The following is a 17,568-nucleotide window of genomic DNA, read 5'->3' as shown; positions in this document are numbered from 1 at the left end:
CTGTGGGGTCTTTTTTTAATTTTTTTTTTACACACACTGTGATTTTGGGGGTGTCCTGTGGCCGCTGTGCGCTGATCAGTGACGTACATCACTGATCATCTTTTTCGGCACAGGGTTGATCTATTTTTTTTTTTTTGATCAAATTCCTGTTGCCTTTGAGCGCTGTTCAGTGACGGACGTTACTGACCAACATCTGTGCTCAATTTTTGGCGCAGGACCTTTTTTTTTTTTTTTTTAACCCCTTCAATTTTTTTTTTTTTTACCCCTTCAATTTTTTTTTTTGAACCCCTTCATTTTTTTTTTTTTGTATACAGTATTTTTTTTTTTTCTGCACTACATACACACTACACACTACATACCCCCCTGGTTGAAATAAAGTTTGTACCCCCCCCTACACTATACACGTGTTGAAACATTTCACTACCAGTAACACAAAAATAAAAATGGCATCCCAAATGTCATCCCAAATGTCATCCCAGTCATCCAGAAGAATGTATTCAGCAGAGGAGGCATATGCCATGCTTGCTTCTGACTCTGACACAGCCAGTGATGCAAGCGGGGAATTTGAAGGATTCGCCTTAAGCTCCTCTTCCTCCTCTGGTGATGAGGGACCCCCTCAAAGACGCCCCCGTAGAGCAGCTGAGACCCCCCCCCCCAATAATTGATCTCGTATGGACCCCACCACCAGACAATTTTGAGCCCCAGGTTCCTGAGTTTTTGGCCATGCCAGGAATCCAATTTGATTCCACAGGTCTCAGAGAAATTGACTTTTTCAAATTATTTTTCTCTGATGATTTTATAAATTTAATGGTGGACCAAACTAATTTATATGCCCAGCAGTTTATTGCTCAAAACCCCACGTCATCATTTGCTAGGTGGACCCCTGTAGATGCAGTAGAGATGATGACGTTTTGGGGTCTGGTGTTTCATATGGGCATAGTAAAAAAGCCAGAAATTAGGCAATATTGGAGTACAGATGTTCTGTACAGCACCCCATTTTACCGTATGGCCATGCCCCGGGCTCGATTTGAGACGATCCTTAAATTTTTGCATTACAACGATAATGCACAGTGCCCACCCAGAGATGATCCCACCTTTGACCGGCTATTCAAAGTCAGGCCGGTCATTGATCATTTCAGTGCCAAATTTGAAGAGATGTACATCCCAGATAAATTCATTTGCATAGACGAGTCCCTTATACATTTTAAAGGAAGGGTTAAATTCCGCCAGTACCTTCCCAGTAAGAGGGCAAGGTATGGCATAAAAATGTATAAGCTGTGTGAAAGCACCTCAGGGTACACTCACAGGTTTAGGGTATATGAAGGGAAGGATTCAAGAATTGAACCGCCAGAATGCCCCCCCTCCCTCGTAGGTGTTAGTAGAAAAATTGTCTGGGATTTAGTGCACCCCTTCCTGGATAAAGGTTATCACCTCTATGTGGATAACTTTTACACTAGCATCCCCCTGTTTAAGGCCCTTGGTTCAAGAGGTACAGCAGCTTGCGGTACTGTGCGCAAGAACCAAAGAGGCCTCCCAAAAACGCACATTGCCCAAGTAATGAGAAGGGGTGAAAGCAGGGGAATATGCACCGAAAATATGTTGTTGGTCAAATATAAGGACAAGAGGGATGTCCTTATACTGACAACAATTCACGGAGACAGTACCACCTCCGTCCCTGTACGAGGTACCAGTACCCACACCTCAAAACCTAATTGTATCCTGGATTACAATAGGTACATGGGCGGAGTGGATCTTTCAGATCAGGTACTGAAGCCGTACAGTGCCCTGCGGAAAACAAAAATCTGGTACAAGAAGCTGGCCGTGTATATCATCCAGATGGCACTGTATAACGCTTACGTGCTATTCCGTTCTACCGGCCAGAGGGGGACATTTATGCACTTTCAAGAGGAAGTCATAAAGGGCCTAGTATTTGGGAACCAGCAGGCAGAGGGCCCCAGTACTTCTAGTACTGGCCCCCGTATTGTACCAGGGCAGCATTTTCCGAACGAAATCCCCTCCACTGCAAGAAAGGGCAGGACACAAAAAAGGTGCAAAGTTTGCTATAAAAAGGGAATAAGAAAGGAAACTATTTTCCACTGTGAAACTTGCCCCGACAAACCCGGCCTATGTATAAAGGAGTGTTTTAAAATATACCACACATCTATGGATTATTAGGTTCATCATTTCACCGTGCTTCGGGGGTCTTGCTAATGCCACATAGCACCCACCAACATTACACCAGAATCTGAGCTGCAAAATCCAAAAATCACTCCTTCCCTTCTGAGTCCTGCCATGCACCCAACTGGTACTTTTTGGTCACATATAAGGCATTGCCATACTCGGGAGAAATTGGGGCACAGATTTTGGGGTGCTTTTTCTCCTTCATACCTTATGAAAATGAAAAATTTTGAGCCAGAACTGCATTTTTGTGTAAAAAAATGTAATTTTTCATTTTCACTGCCCACTTGTATCAAAATTGGTGAAACCCCTGGGGGTTTGAAATGTACACTATACCCCTAGATCAATTCCCTGAGGGGTGTAGTTTGCAAAATGGGGTGACTTGTGGGGGGGTTCCACTGTATTGGTGCAACATAGCACCCACCATTCATTCCACCAAAATCTGTGCTGCAAAATCCAAAAATCACTCCTTCCCTTCTGAGTCCTGCCATGCACCCAACTGGTATTTTTTGGTCACATGTGAGACATTGCCGTACTCGGGAGAAATTGGGGCACAGATTTTGGGGTGCTTTTTCTCCTTCATACCTTCTGAAAATGAAAAATTTTGAGCCAGAACTGCATTTTTGTGTAAAAAAATGTAATTTTTCATTTTCACTGCCCAGTTGTATCAAAATTGGTGAAACCCCTGGGGGTTTGAAATGTACACTATACCCCTAGATGAATTCCCTGAAGGGTGTAGTTTGCAAAATGGGGTCACTTGTGGGGGGGTTCCACTGTATTGGTGCTTGGGGGGTCTTGCTAATGCGACATAGCACCCACCAAAATTCCACCAGAATCTGAGCTGCAAAATCCAAAAATCACTCCTTCCCTTCTGAGTCCTGCCATGCACCCAACTGGTATTTTTTGGTCACATGTGAGGCATTGCCGTACTTGGGAGAAATTGGGGCACAGATTTTGGGGTGCTTTTTCTCCTTCATACCTTCTGAAAATGAAAAATTTTGAGCCAGAACTGCATTTTTGTGTAAAAAAATGTAATTTTTCATTTTCACTGCCCAGTTGTATCAAAATTGGTGAAACCCCTGGGGGTTTGAAATGTACACTATACCCCTAGATGAATTCCCTGAGGGGTGTAGTTTGCAAAATGGGGTCACTTGTGGGGGGGTTCCACTGTATTGGTGCTTGGGGGGTCTTGCTAATGCGACATAGCACCCACCAAAATTCCACCAGAATCTGAGCTGCAAAATCCAAAAATCACTCCTTCCCTTCTGAGTCCTGCCATGTACCCAACTGGTATTTTTTGGTCACATGTGAGGCATTGCCGTACTCGGGAGAAATTGGGGCACAGATTTTGGGGTGCTTTTTCTCCTTCATACCTTCTGAAAATGAAAAATTTTGAGCCAGAACTGCATTTTTGTGTAAAAAAATTAAATTTTTCATTTTCACTGCCCAGTTGTATCAAAATTGGTGAAACCCCTGGGGGTTTGAAATGTACACTATACCCCTAGATGAATTCCCTGAGGGGTGTAGTTTGTAAAATGGGGTCACTTGTGGGGGGTTCCACTGTATTGGTGCTTAGGGGGTCTTGCTAATGCGACATAGCACCCACCAAAATTCCACCAGAATCTGAGCTGCAAAATCCAAAAATCACTCCTTCCCTTCTGAGTCCTGCCATGCACCCAACTGGTATTTTTTGGTCACATGTGAGGCATTGCCGTACTCGGGAGAAATTGGGGCACAGATTTTGGGGTGCTTTTTCTCCTTCATACCTTCTGAAAATGAAAAATTTTGAGCCAGAACTGCATTTTTGTGTAAAAAAATGTAATTTTTAATTTTCACTGCCCACTTGTATCAAAATTGGTGAAACCCCTGGGGGTTTGAAATGTACACTATACCCCTAGATGAATTCCCTGAGGGGTGTACTTTGCAAAATGGGGAGACTTGTGGGGGGGTTCCACTGTATTGGTGCAACATAGCACCCACCATTCATTCCACCAAAATCTGTGCTGCAAAATCCAAAAATCACTCCTTCCCTTCTGAGTCCTGCCATGCACCCAACTGGTATTTTTTGGTCACATGTGAGGCATTGCCGTACTCGGGAGAAATTGGGGCACAGATTTTGGGGTGCTTTTTCTCCTTCATACCTTCTGAAAATGAAAAATTTTGAGCCAGAACTGCATTTTTGTGTAAAAAAATGTAATTTTTCATTTTCACTGCCCAGTTGTATCAAAATTGGTGAAACCCCTGGGGGTTTGAAATGTACACTATACCCCTAGATGAATTCCCTGAGGGGTGTAGTTTGCAAAATGGGGTCACTTGTGGGGGGGTTCCACTGTATTGGTGCTTGGGGGGTCTTGCTAATGCGACATAGCACCCACCAAAATTCCACCAGAATCTGAGCTGCAAAATCCAAAAATCACTCCTTCCCTTCTGAGTCCTGCCATGCACCCAACTGGTATTTTTTGGTCACATGTGAGGCATTGCTGTACTCGGGAGAAAATGGGGCACATATTTTGGGGTGCTTTTTTTCCTTCATACCTTCTAAAAATGAAAAATTTTGAGCCAGAACTGCATTTTTGTGTAAAAAAATGTAATTTTTCATTTTCACTGCCCACTTGTATCAAAATTGGTGAAACCCCTGGGGGTTTGAAATGTACACTATACCCCTAGATGAATTCCCTGAGGGGTGTACTTTGCAAAATGGGGTGACTTGTGGGGGGGTTCCACTGTATTGGTGCAACATAGCACCCACCATTCATTCCACCAAAATCTGTGCTGCAAAATCCAAAAATCACTCCTTCCCTTCTGAGTCCTGCCATGCACCCAACTGGTATTTTTTGGTCACATGTGAGGCATTGCCGTACTCGGGAGAAATTGGGGCACAGATTTTGGGGTGCTTTTTCTCCTTCATACCTTCTGAAAATGAAAAATTTTGAGCCACAACTGCATTTTTGTGTAAAAAAATGTAATTTTTCATTTTCACTGCCCAGTTGTATCAAAATTGGTGAAACCCCTGGGGGTTTGAAATGTACACTATACCCCTAGATGAATTCCCTGAGGGGTGTAGTTTGCAAAATGGGGTCACTTGTGGGGGGGGTTCCACTGTATTGGTGCTTGGGGGGTCTTGCTAATGTGACATAGCACCCACCAAAATTCCACCAGAATCTGAGCTGCAAAATCCAAAAATCACTCCTTCCCTTCTGAGTCCTGCCATGCACCCAACTGGTATTTTTTGGTCACATGTGAGGCATTGCCGTACTCGGGAGAAATTGGGGCACATATTTTGGGGTGCTTTTTCTCCTTCATACCTTCTAAAAATGAAAAATTTTGAGCCAGAACTGCATTTTTGTGTAAAAAAATGTAATTTTTCATTTTCACTGCCCACTTGTATCAAAATTGGTGAAACCCCTGGGGGTTTGAAATGTACACTATACCCCTAGATGAATTCCCTGAGGGGTGTACTTTGCAAAATGGGGTGACTTGTGGGGGGGTTCCACTGTATTGGTGCAACATAGCACCCACCATTCATTCCACCAAAATCTGTGCTGCAAAATCCAAAAATCACTCCTTCCCTTCTGAGTCCTGCCATGCACCCAACTGGTATTTTTTGGTCACATGTGAGGCATTGCCGTACTCGGGAGAAATTGGGGCACAGATTTTGGGGTGCTTTTTCTCCTTCATACCTTCTGAAAATGAAAAATTTTGAGCCACAACTGCATTTTTGTGTAAAAAAATGTAATTTTTCATTTTCACTGCCCAGTTGTATCAAAATTGGTGAAACCCCTGGGGGTTTGAAATGTACACTATACCCCTAGATGAATTCCCTGAGGGGTGTAGTTTGCAAAATGGGGTCACTTGTGGGGGGGGTTCCACTGTATTGGTGCTTGGGGGGTCTTGCTAATGCGACATAGCACCCACCAAAATTCCACCAGAATCTGAGCTGCAAAATCCAAAAATCACTCCTTCCCTTCTGAGTCCTGCCATGCACCCAAATGGTATTTTTTGGTCACATGTGAGGCATTGCCGTACTCGGGAGAAATTGGGGCACAGATTTTGGGGTGCTTTGTCTCCTTCATACCTTCTGAAAATGAAAAATTTTGAGCCAGAACTGCATTTTTGTGTAAAAAATGTAATTTTTCATTTTCACTGCCCAGTTGTACCACAATTGGTGAAACCCCTGGGGGTTTGAAATGTACACTATACCCCTAGATGAATTCCCTGAGGGGTGTAGTTTGCAAAATGGGGTCACTTGTGGGGGGGGTTCCTAACTTTTAGCATCTTATGGTGCCTAGAAACCTACATGGTGCCTAAAAAATAATCTCATAAAAAGGAGGCTCCAAAATCAAGTAGGTGCTCCTTCTATTATGAAGCCTGTGGTTTGGTCAACGTGCACACTAGGGCCACATATAGGATATTTATGAAAACAAAAGAATTGGGGGAATCAATTTTTAGTCACATTTCTCTAGTAAAATGTACTGTGTTCCTTAGAAAAATGTATTAAAATTGCAAATCTGCAAAAAAAATGAAATTTTGAAATTTCACCTACACTTTGTTTTAATTCCTGTGAAACACCTAAAGGGTTAACAAACTTCCAAAATGCTGTTTTGAATACTGTGAGGGGTGCAGTTTTTGAAATGGTATCATTTATGGGGGTGTCTCACATACAAGTCCCTCAAAGTCACATCAGAACTGAACTGGTCCCTAAAAAAATCAGTGTTTGAAATTTTCTTGAAAATTTGAGAATTTGCTATTCATATTGTAAGCCTCCTAGTGTCCAAAAAAATTAAAAGGAAGTTGAAATAATGATGTCAACATAAAGTAGACATATGGTCTATGTTAGTTATTAACTATTTTGAGTGCTATGATTATTTGTCTCACAAGCAGAAAATTTAACATTTTGCAAATTGCTAAATTTTCCATTTTTTTACGACATTTTGGTATTTTTCACAAAAAAACACAGACTGTATCGACCCAAATTTACCACTAATTTGAAGTACAATGTGTCACGAAAAAACAATCTCAAAATCACTGGGATAAGTAAAAGCAAAAAAAAGTTATCCCCACTTAAGTGAGACATGTCAGATTTGAAAAAAAGGGCTCTGTCAGGAACGCAAAAACTGGCTCTGTCAGGAAGGGGTTAATACTATATTTGTTTTTTTATACTGTTTAGTATCACTGGCCAGTGAAATATATTTGTTTAATAAATTCCTAAACTTTTTATTTTTACATTGTTTCTAGCGCGTGTGTCCATATATATTTTACTTTGTTTCTACACTGGGAATTGGCATCTCCCTTTCACGCTGCCTGAACCGTATATGCAAGGGAGATTTCCTCTAGACTAATTATTATTTTTAAAATATCTCTCTTCATATATTGGTATACATTAATTCAATCCCAATAGTGGATTCAACAGCAATTTTGGGTTGACAGGGAAAAGCGCCTGTTTCTATTACTTACTTGGACCAGCTCTCCAATTTTAACTTATCAACTGGACTTACAAACTAAGGGACACCACCACCTGCTCAAATTCTTGAAGCTCTCCATTCCGTGAGACGTGTACCATCTTTCCTCACGACGGGAGTTTACATCATCAGGCTACAAGTCAGGTTTATGGACACCCGCCAATCCAGCAATACCATCCAAAAATAAGAGAGCGATATCAGGAACAAGTGAGACTTTATAATTCATTTATTTCCACATCCAGGTCCATCCATGTAGGGGTGAATATTGTCTTTTTATTAACATTGTTTCTTATCTCACACATTATATATTGTGTTTTTATTTGTTTCCATATGATAGGTCATATTAAAATATTAATGTAATACCCAATTGGTCACCTTATACATTTTTTAAATTATACAGCGCTCCACCACTCACTTTTTTCCTTGAAAGTTGCCAGCCCCTGCTCATTAGTACTGGTCAACGAGTCGGCTTTGCCTGCTTTTCTCTGCCTCAACAGGTGATGGGAGTGTAGGTGAGGCTAATTAAGTGCAACTACTGTCTGCATTATGCATAAGTGGCCATTATGTGTAAGTGGCATTATAGTGGGCATTATATGTAAGCAGCAATACAGTGAGCATTAATATGTGTAAGCAGCAATCCAGTGAGCATTATGTGATTCAGGTGCACTTTGTGCAGTGTAATGTGAATAAGATTGTGATACTGTGTGGCAATATTTGAATTGAGGGTTCAGTTGTGTACAGGGATGGATTTAGAGGGGGGGGGGCGATTAGGGCGGTGCCCCCCCCCCCTAGGACATTCAGTCAGCCAGGACAAAGTAAACAATCCCTAACTGATATTGGGGCAGATGTATTAAGCCTTAACAAGAGATAAATGCAAGTGTGATAAAGAGAGATAAATGTCCAGCCAATCACCTGCTAACTGCCATGTTACAGCCTGTGTTTGAGAAAAGTCAGTAAGGAGCTGATTGGCTGGACGTTTATCTCTCCTTATCACCCTTGCATTTATCTCTTGTTAATGCTTAATACATCTGCCCCATTATCTCCTGGCTCTCCCTCCCTCCTACCTCTCCCAGTGCCCAGGCAGCAGGTCACATTAGATGCCTCATCGAGTCTGCAAAGTAAATCAAATCAGCACACTTTGTTTATTCATTGCGAGACAGACTGCTTTCATCTTCTCTACAGCTTCACGGGTCTCTCTGCAATCTGATAAAAGTTAAAGCAGGCCTTCCAGGAACTCAGGAATTGTGTGTGTGTGTGTGTGTGTGTGTGTGTGTGTAGAGGAACAGAAGCAGAAAGGATTTCAGTAACAAAATTAACCCTGGAATGTCTATGTGTGTGTGTGTGTGTAATCTTGTACATATTCATAGGGGAATTGAAGTAGACCTGAACAGCATGATTGATTGCTATGCAAATAGTAGAAATTGAAGAATGGATTTTGTTTTGTAAAAAGTTACTTATTTGCTTTTATTGTTGAGATATATTTATAGCGGTTTAGTGTTTTGCTTAAGATAAAGCAAATAACAAACTTACAATATATTTATTTGTATGATGGAGGAGATAGGTCTGGGAAGGGGAGGAGCCAGGACTGGGAAGGGGAGGAGCCAGAACTAAAGGGGGGAGTGTCAAGATTGAACAGTAAACCGCCCCCCCCCCAGAAGAAAAGTCTAGATCCGCCAATGGTTGTGTACCCACGCCGTTTCCTTGTGAAACCATACTCATATTTTTGTCACTTTATAATACTTCACAACATTGTTTGCAGGTGGAGCTTAACCCACTAGCACTGTATCTGATTATAGCACTCATAATTATTTTGCTGTTTAGTAGAGACCTTATTACTGACACCTATCATAAGATGCACACACAGACAGTGTAAAGGTATAAGTGATGATAAAATACTAATAAAATTTGTTAACAATCCAAAGCTTATAATACAGTATATAAACTGCATTGTATATAAAAATAAGGACAATAACAAAATGTATGCACTGACATTAGTTCGGGATGCAGTTAAAATCCCGGCGGTCGGGATCCCGGCGTTCAGAATCCCGACGCCGGAATCCCGACCGCCGAAATGCCGACACATTCTCCCTCCTGGGGTGTCCACGACACCCCTGGAGGGAGAATAAATTAGTGTGCCGAGCGTAGCGAGGCACTGGGCCCGCTGCGTGGCGAGCGCAGCGAGCCCGCAAGGGGGGGAGATCCACGTCCCCCCCTTGTCGGCATTTCGGCTGTCGGGATTCCGGCGTCGGGATTCTGAACGCCGGGATCCCGACCGCCGGGATTCAATACTGAATCCATTAGTTCCATTTATCCTCAGCATTGGACGCCAGACAATCTCATGTCCGTGTGATCTCAATATACTGGAGGTTGTCTGGAAAGAAATATCAGTTAATAAACAAAAGATCAGGTGAGAATGATTTGTAGTAACTTAACTTTAAAAAACGTGTGTATTGTACTTACAATTCGCAGTCTGGGTTTCCCTAAACCTAGCAGAAGTACATGGATTATATATGCACCATCTAATGTGTTGATGCTAATTGCAGTTCTGGCTCTCTTAAGTATATGTCTTTGATTACTAATTAAATGGGCTAATACAGGAGAATTGCTGACACCATAGAATCAATTAAAACAATGTTGTTAATTAGAAGCAACTTTAAAAACAAATTAAGTTAATTTAAAGTGTTTACAATAATTGTAGAAATGCCACATTGCCATATTAAGTCTAGTTGGGATTATGGTAGTTGTGCTAATTGAAGCACAAATTAAAATTGGTAATGGGGTGAAGTAGATGTGTGTCACAGTAGCTATTAACATTCTAAAATCACTTAAATGATTCACATATGTTTGGATTGGTCATTATGATCTATCTGGTTTACAGTATGTTATAGTGTAGTGTATTTATTTTATGCTACTGGTTGGAAATTTGGATTTGGCTCTATGGGACATTGAAATTGGAATCAGGGTTGCCGGTTTGACCCGGTAATTAGTGCGATGTGAAAGGAGTTACCGGTTACAGCTAACCGGTAACAACACAGCAATCCAAACCTGGTAAAAAGCAGAGTTCTTACCGGTTCGTTGTTGTGTTGTGTTGCTGTGAAGTGTGAACGGTTAAACGGGTTGAGAGACCATTTTCCCATTAACACTATGGAGGAGGCAGTGCTTGGAGCAGCGCCAGCTCTAAGCACTGACTCCATGACCACGGCCAATGGCGCACTGATGCTCTGCTCTGCTGGGCCCCCTCATGATGTCATGATCTGCTTGATTGATGACTGGCAATTGCACTAAATACAAAATCATGGATTAATTAAGAAATGGCACGTCCCCCATTTTTCCATTTTCCGATCACATTTGGGCTCACAAACGGACCAGCCTTATCGCTGCTTATACCGCTAAAGCTGTACTAGACCCTCATCAAGCGTGGTATCAGTTGAATGGAATGGGGCAGATATCATATGTTATGCATCCCATTCCCTCACCTTCAATGAATATGATTCCTGAAACTCTTTACATATGTCTGTATCAGTCCTAGGATTCCACTACATTCAGGGTTTATGGTTCCTTAGTGTTGCCTCCAACAGAGAGTCTGACTCACATAGGGTAACTCTAAATGTAGCATTGGCTTTTGGTACACATATTTTCTAGAGGATGGTCCAGTGCACAAGTCAAAGTCACAGTAACAATGGGAAGCAGATCATAATTTGTTGAGATATATATTTCTAAAACTACTGCTGAGTGTACATTACCACCTTCATCTTTAAAAAACCTCTTGCACGTGTATACCCCACATATTTTCCAATATGTGGTAACTACTTTATATATTATGACATTTTCAACTAAAATGTAAAATTGCTCAATTCTGGAATAACCCCTCCTCATCTGCTCTTGGTAACATTATTGACATGTTGCCTTTACAATGGAAAAATCAGGACTCAGTCCAGTGGTGTAACAATAGCTCCGCAGACCCTGCGGTGGCTTGGAGGCGCTAGGTAAGTTTGGGTGCCACTGAGTTTGCAGAGCTATTGTTACGCCACTGGACAGAGTCCTGATTTTTCTATGAATGAAAATACTGTGAGCGGTATTAAAACGTTGCTCTGCTTCAATATATGATGTTACAAGCTGAATGGATTTCTTAAGGAGTGCCGCATGGCGCACTTATTGGTCAGGAAACAATGTTCTAGGAAGTGATATGTGTATAAGGGCCCTCCTATCTTTCTTTGTCTATCCTATGCTGTTTCTCTACTAACAGGGAGTTTATATTGAGGAGCAGCCGTAAGATTAATAAGCGCAATACAGGGGTCTAGATTTTTCCTTTCTCTCTCTAACAAAAATAAGCAGATAAGTTATTTATTCAGCTCTGTATCTGACCTTTAGAAACCATGGGGTTTATGCTAAGCAGGAAGCTACAAACAGCTTTAGAGTTATCTTTGGCAGAGTCCACTAAAGACTTTTCCCAGTGTGAAACTAATTTGTAATAGTTGCTCATCCATAATGTTTATCAATATAGTTTTAAATGTTCTTTATTTATCATTTAGCAGAATATTTGGTACTTGTGTATTATAACGGCGCCCGTTTCTAACGTATGGCACCGTAGGGAAATCGCATCGCACCGCATGGGCCATTGTAACGGCCGTGCGATGCGATCCGATTTTCCTATGTAATTTATTCACTGCTCTCTTAGGGCCTTATTCTGGTTTGGTCGGTGCAACGTACGTACAGTCCGTTTCACTGTACGTTTTCCTGTACGCAGACGGTGAGCGTAAGTCCTCCCACAAAACATCCGCATACGGACGGGCACAAACACCGACAATGGGGAGTGGCGTACACTTGAGCGTATGCCACCGTATACCGACGGGTCTCCTCTTAGACACCGTTAACTGGCGTACAACAGAGCGTACGCCACCGTATACGTCTCGTCCGTTTTCACACTGACATCTTCCGTATATTGGAGCGTACGCCACAGTGCATGGACGGGTCTCGCCTTTTAACCAATGGAAAACTCAGCGTGTGTCACCGATCGTGAGAGTGAGCGTACGTCCGTGCACGGTGGCATACCCTTCACATATATGGCACTGCAAATCTTGCCTTTCAACTATAATTAAGACATTTAATTAATTATTCTAATTGTTATTCAATAATTGTTTTCGATTAACTCAATTATCTACCTTAATAAACACCCTAATAAAACAAAATTTTAACCCTCATTACATGTATATTTATTATGTTCTAATGTTGCATTTTAATCACTATCTATGGCCCTTATTCTGATCGGTGCGGATATTCCCGCATTCTTACGGAGCGGTCCGCACGCCACGGTGTTCTGCCGCGTGCGGCCATCGTCCGTAGAAACGCCCACGTGTCCTCCGCATTCGGACGGACTCACTCTTTAAGAACAGGGCGTGTTTACGGACGACATACAAACCATGCGTGTGCGGGAGAAACACTCCGATTCTGCACGGTATTACAGAGTATTACAGAGTATGCTCGGGAATACCGCATCCGAACGGGAGCCAAGCGGTGCTACCGCCCGTAAGCGGAGTATTTACGCCAAACAACCCACTATTATGTATCTTCTGCAATACATCACATGACCCACTTATTCAATTACCTATCCTCATAAAAAACTGCTTATTTGGAATTGGAATCAATTAGATGCCAATATATCCTTACAAGCATGCCTAACACATGCATTGCACACATTAACCCTTACAGCAATTTAAGTGCAATGGTTTGTATTAGACCCTGTGTAAAAGATTATAAACAATCTACACATATACTGTTTAATGTGCAAATAAAACCAACAACTGTGAACTTGCATAAACCATTTATTAGAATCCAAAATTAACATTTAAATAAAAAAATATAAAATAATAAATTAGATAAGTAGATCTCGCAGGTCCTGCAGATCGGCTAGTAATAGCCGCAAATGGTGCTCCGCCCGCAGGAGGGCCCCACGAACCCCCTCATCTGCCGGTGTGGTGTCATCTGTGGGCATGTCAAAGGGGCAAAAATTAGTCATGATATTCATGCATACATTTCACATACTGCGACATAAATTGCACAAATGCTAGGTGACATGTGTATATATATATATATATATATCTATGTAGAGAGATAGAGACACACATAGATAAATAGATATGACACATACATATCTACATACATACAAACTTATTTACTACATACTGTGTTTTTTTCCCTCTACCCTTTACTCTGCAGAAGACATAACAGTCATAGTGTTTCTTCTCAGTCACAACCCACCCATGACTAACCAATGACAAGCATGTCATGGCCTCCGTCAATAAGAACTTGTCACAATCTCCTCAGTCTAAGTTCAGTGATGGTTCGTGGCATGGGAGTTATGCAAATGTCAGGAATGCACAGTACACATCCTCAAAATCATAATTCACTCTAAACCAACCTACAATTCTGTGAGGGCAAAAAAACAATCTGAACTACAGGGGGTGTTTAGGTAGAGGAGGCTCCTGGGACACTGGCAACTTGTGACTCCATTCCAAGGTAGGCCGGGCCATACTCCATTTATAGCATACATCCTATAGTTTATAAATAACATTCACCAACAATATAGATTCCACTATTTGATGGGTCATAATCAACGCTTGCAGCAGGTGAATTTAATCCACAAATGATCCACTCATCCCTTTACTCCAGGATCCTGTTTAACTACAACGGTTATGTGGCAGTCAAAATGGAGCTCCAAGCCATCCCACAAACCTGTGTAATTCAGAGGTGTCCTGGATGAAAGGGATGCCTTGGACACCCCATCTAACCCGTACCTGTATCTGTAGCTACCCACTTTGGGGTCTGTATTAATAGGATTGTACCAAAAGTTTTAATCACCAGTGCTACATAACAAATACCAGTACAACTACTTCATGAATGATGCATTATGTAAACATACCGATCTGATGGGACTCCGGGGCCTGACACGCCTCCTCCCCCTCGGATTCGGACACCTCTGGGGCAACCGTGGCCTCCTCAGCCCCCTCCTCCGCCAGCTCCTCCGCCACCATCACCTCGTCCACCTCCTCCGCCACAACCACCTCCTCCACCACCACCACCTCGTCCACCTCCTCCGCCACAACCACCTCCTCCACCACCACCACCTCCTCCACCTCCTCCTCCGCCACCAACACCTCCTCCTCTGCCACCAACTCCTCTTCCACCTCCTCCACCACCACCTCCTCAGGCACCTCCTCCTCCTCCACCACCTCCTCCACCATCTCCTCCACCTCCTCCACCATCTCCTCCACTTGCTCCTCCACCATTTCCTCCTCCTCCTCCACTTGCTCCTCCTCCACCCTTGCCGCCACCTCCTCCTCAGGCTCTTGGCCCTCCTCCTCGGCCAGGGCTGCCTCGGCCTCTTCACGTGCCTGTCGGGCTCGGGCTCGTGCTGTGTGTTAGAATAAAAAATCATGGTCAATGTCGGGTCATTGGGGCACATGTATTAATCCATAACAAGACATACATGGAAGGGTGATAATGATGGCAAACGATGCTGGAAAGTAGCTCCTTACTGTTAATGGACTCCAAAATGTGACATTTAAATTATTATGTGATTGTTAGTAATTTGTTCAAACATTACAACCCTGGCATTTATCAATGTGTAACACATATTAGATCTGGCACATTGTATGCATCAGAATCATCAATGCTATGTCATTACATATAAAAGCCACATGACTGCATGTTAACCAGGAAGAAGCACACATAACAGTCTATGGACTTTTAAACCCATGGACACCCACTTATCATGAGACACATTTTATTGTTTCTATATGCTATGTTGTAAGTGCGAAATTTCATAGCTAAAATACTCACACTCAGCTATTTCGCCCCTAATTTGCTGTAACAGCTGGGGCTGGCGCCTGCGGAGGTCCGACCACCGCCTCTCGAGCTGCCCGATGGTCCTCCGCACCCGAGTGCGGGCGTAAATCCTGCGGCCTGCCGCAGCATAGGCCCGGCGCTTATGTCTATTGCTGATAAAGGGCCCCGCACGGCCCAGCCTTGTCTCCATGACGGAGACCAGAACCCTCAGCTCCGCAGGAGAAAACGGGTCTGCCCTTCGTGTCTCCGCCATGTTAACAATGGCATCAATCAACCAATCAGGTGGTGGCATTGGTTTATCACAGTTATTTGTGTTAATAACTTTATTGTTCATCTTTACATGAACAGCGTCTCTGCGCCAACACAAATGGTGACAAATTCGCATGCCTTCAAAACAGTAGTGCTGATGTATGTTAATGAACAAATCTGATATATATAAAACACAGTGTGTATGCACTTAGCAAATCCAATGACGCCTCGCTCCGCCAAGCAACGCGTGCTATAGCTTAGCAACGCATAGCTGTACTTAGCATTACTTACTCTATGCATCTATGTGTATGCGTACATTTATGTTTAAAAGACACATACACATACTTGCAGGTATCCTGAGTCCAGCATTATACACCAGCGCTGCCTGCCTGGCTGCCTGGCTGGCTGGCTGCCTGCCTGCCTGCCTGCCTGCCTGGGTGCCTGCCTGCCTGCCTGCCTGCTCCTCGAAATGTTTAAACATGTTAATAAATTCAAATATCATATATATATATATATATCTGCAAACAAATCATACATCAACACAGGAAAAAATCCCCAACACATTAGAGAATAAATCAATGTACTCACCAGTCATCAGGGATAGTATCAACTACAATAATGAAGATATAACAAACACATAAGATCCCTTGTACAAGGTATAATAATGAGCACCTATATTGTACTTCCCCCAAAACTAAGCACATATGATAAATATCTACTATTTCTTTGCCATTAGGAGGGCAGGCTGCCTAATTGTCGTTTTGTAACACTGACAACTACCACACTGTACTTATTTGAAGGGGTGATTTTGACAACAATTGATGTGTTCTGGTCAACTAGATAAAATGTACCTGAAGTATCTTTGCGCCACAGAGTCCCGCAGCTGGTATCCCCTCCGGCATTCAGGGGCGCGGGATGGGCGCATGGGCGGATCTTGCGGCTCAGATGGTACCTCCCACTCATCAAAGGGTATCTCACGCCGCACAGCAATGTTGTGGAAAAATATACACAGGCCCACGATCCTCGACACCATTTGAGGCGCATACTGTAAGTCACCACCAGTGCGGTGGAGCACTCTAAATCGACCCTTTAAAAGGCCAATTGAGCGCTCCACCACTTGCCTGGTGGCAACATCCGCCCGATTGAATGCCTCCTGTGGGCCCGGTGCTGGGTAGCTGTACGGCGTAAGTAGCCAGGGCGTACATGGGTAACCGGAGTCACCCAGAACCCACGCATCACGGCCTTCCAGCTCTTGTAGTCTTTGCCATATCCCGGTTTGTCGGATGACATGAGAGTCATGGGCACTTCCGGGAAACTTCGAGTTGAAGGCGAGAATCTCCATGGATGGGCCACATACCACCATCACGTTCAGTGAGTGGAACAATTTGCGGTTCCTATATATCTTCTCACTTCGAGATGGAGGCACAAATGGTACATGGGTGCCATCCACAGCCCCTATCACATTAGGGAAGCCAGCAATTTGATGGAAGGCCTGCTGGCTTCTGCGCAGGGTCTCGGTGGCAAATGTCATGGCCATGAAGTGCCCCTTGCGCCTGAACATGGCCGACGTCACACGCCTCAGGATTCGGCAGAAGGCCGGCTGAGATATTCCAGCAAGTACTGCCACTACTTGTTGGAATGATCCTGAGGCGCAGAAATGCAACACCGCCAGCAGCTGTGTGTGAGGCGGAATTGCTGTCGTGATCCCGTGTAGAGGTTCCAGATCACTCTCAATTAACGAGAGCAGATCCAGAATTACATGTGGCGGTAACCGGTACCTAGTAAGTACCTCATCATCGGGCATAGCAAACAGAGTCACCCGTGTGCGATAGATTCT

At 43.2% G+C, this 17,568-nt stretch overlaps 1 long non-coding RNA gene across 1 annotated transcript; it reads right to left on the bottom strand.

The window, feature by feature from the left end:
• Positions 1–13,441: 13,441 nt before the first annotated feature.
• Positions 13,442–14,677, bottom strand: LOC146059073 (uncharacterized). Its single transcript, XR_014470137.1, has 2 exons — positions 14,557–14,677; positions 13,442–13,619 (listed from the first exon to the last, which is right to left on the bottom strand). It is a non-coding gene; the product is annotated as an uncharacterized LOC146059073 (long non-coding RNA).
• Positions 14,678–17,568: the final 2,891 nt, after the last annotated feature.

Source organism: Crinia signifera, chromosome 2 (genome assembly GCF_055691185.1).
Source record: "Crinia signifera chromosome 2, ASM5569118v1, whole genome shotgun sequence".
Taxonomy (NCBI): domain Eukaryota; kingdom Metazoa; phylum Chordata; class Amphibia; order Anura; family Myobatrachidae; genus Crinia; species Crinia signifera.
Note: the sequence above shows the minus strand (reverse complement) of the source record. Positions and strands in the feature narration are given on the sequence as shown.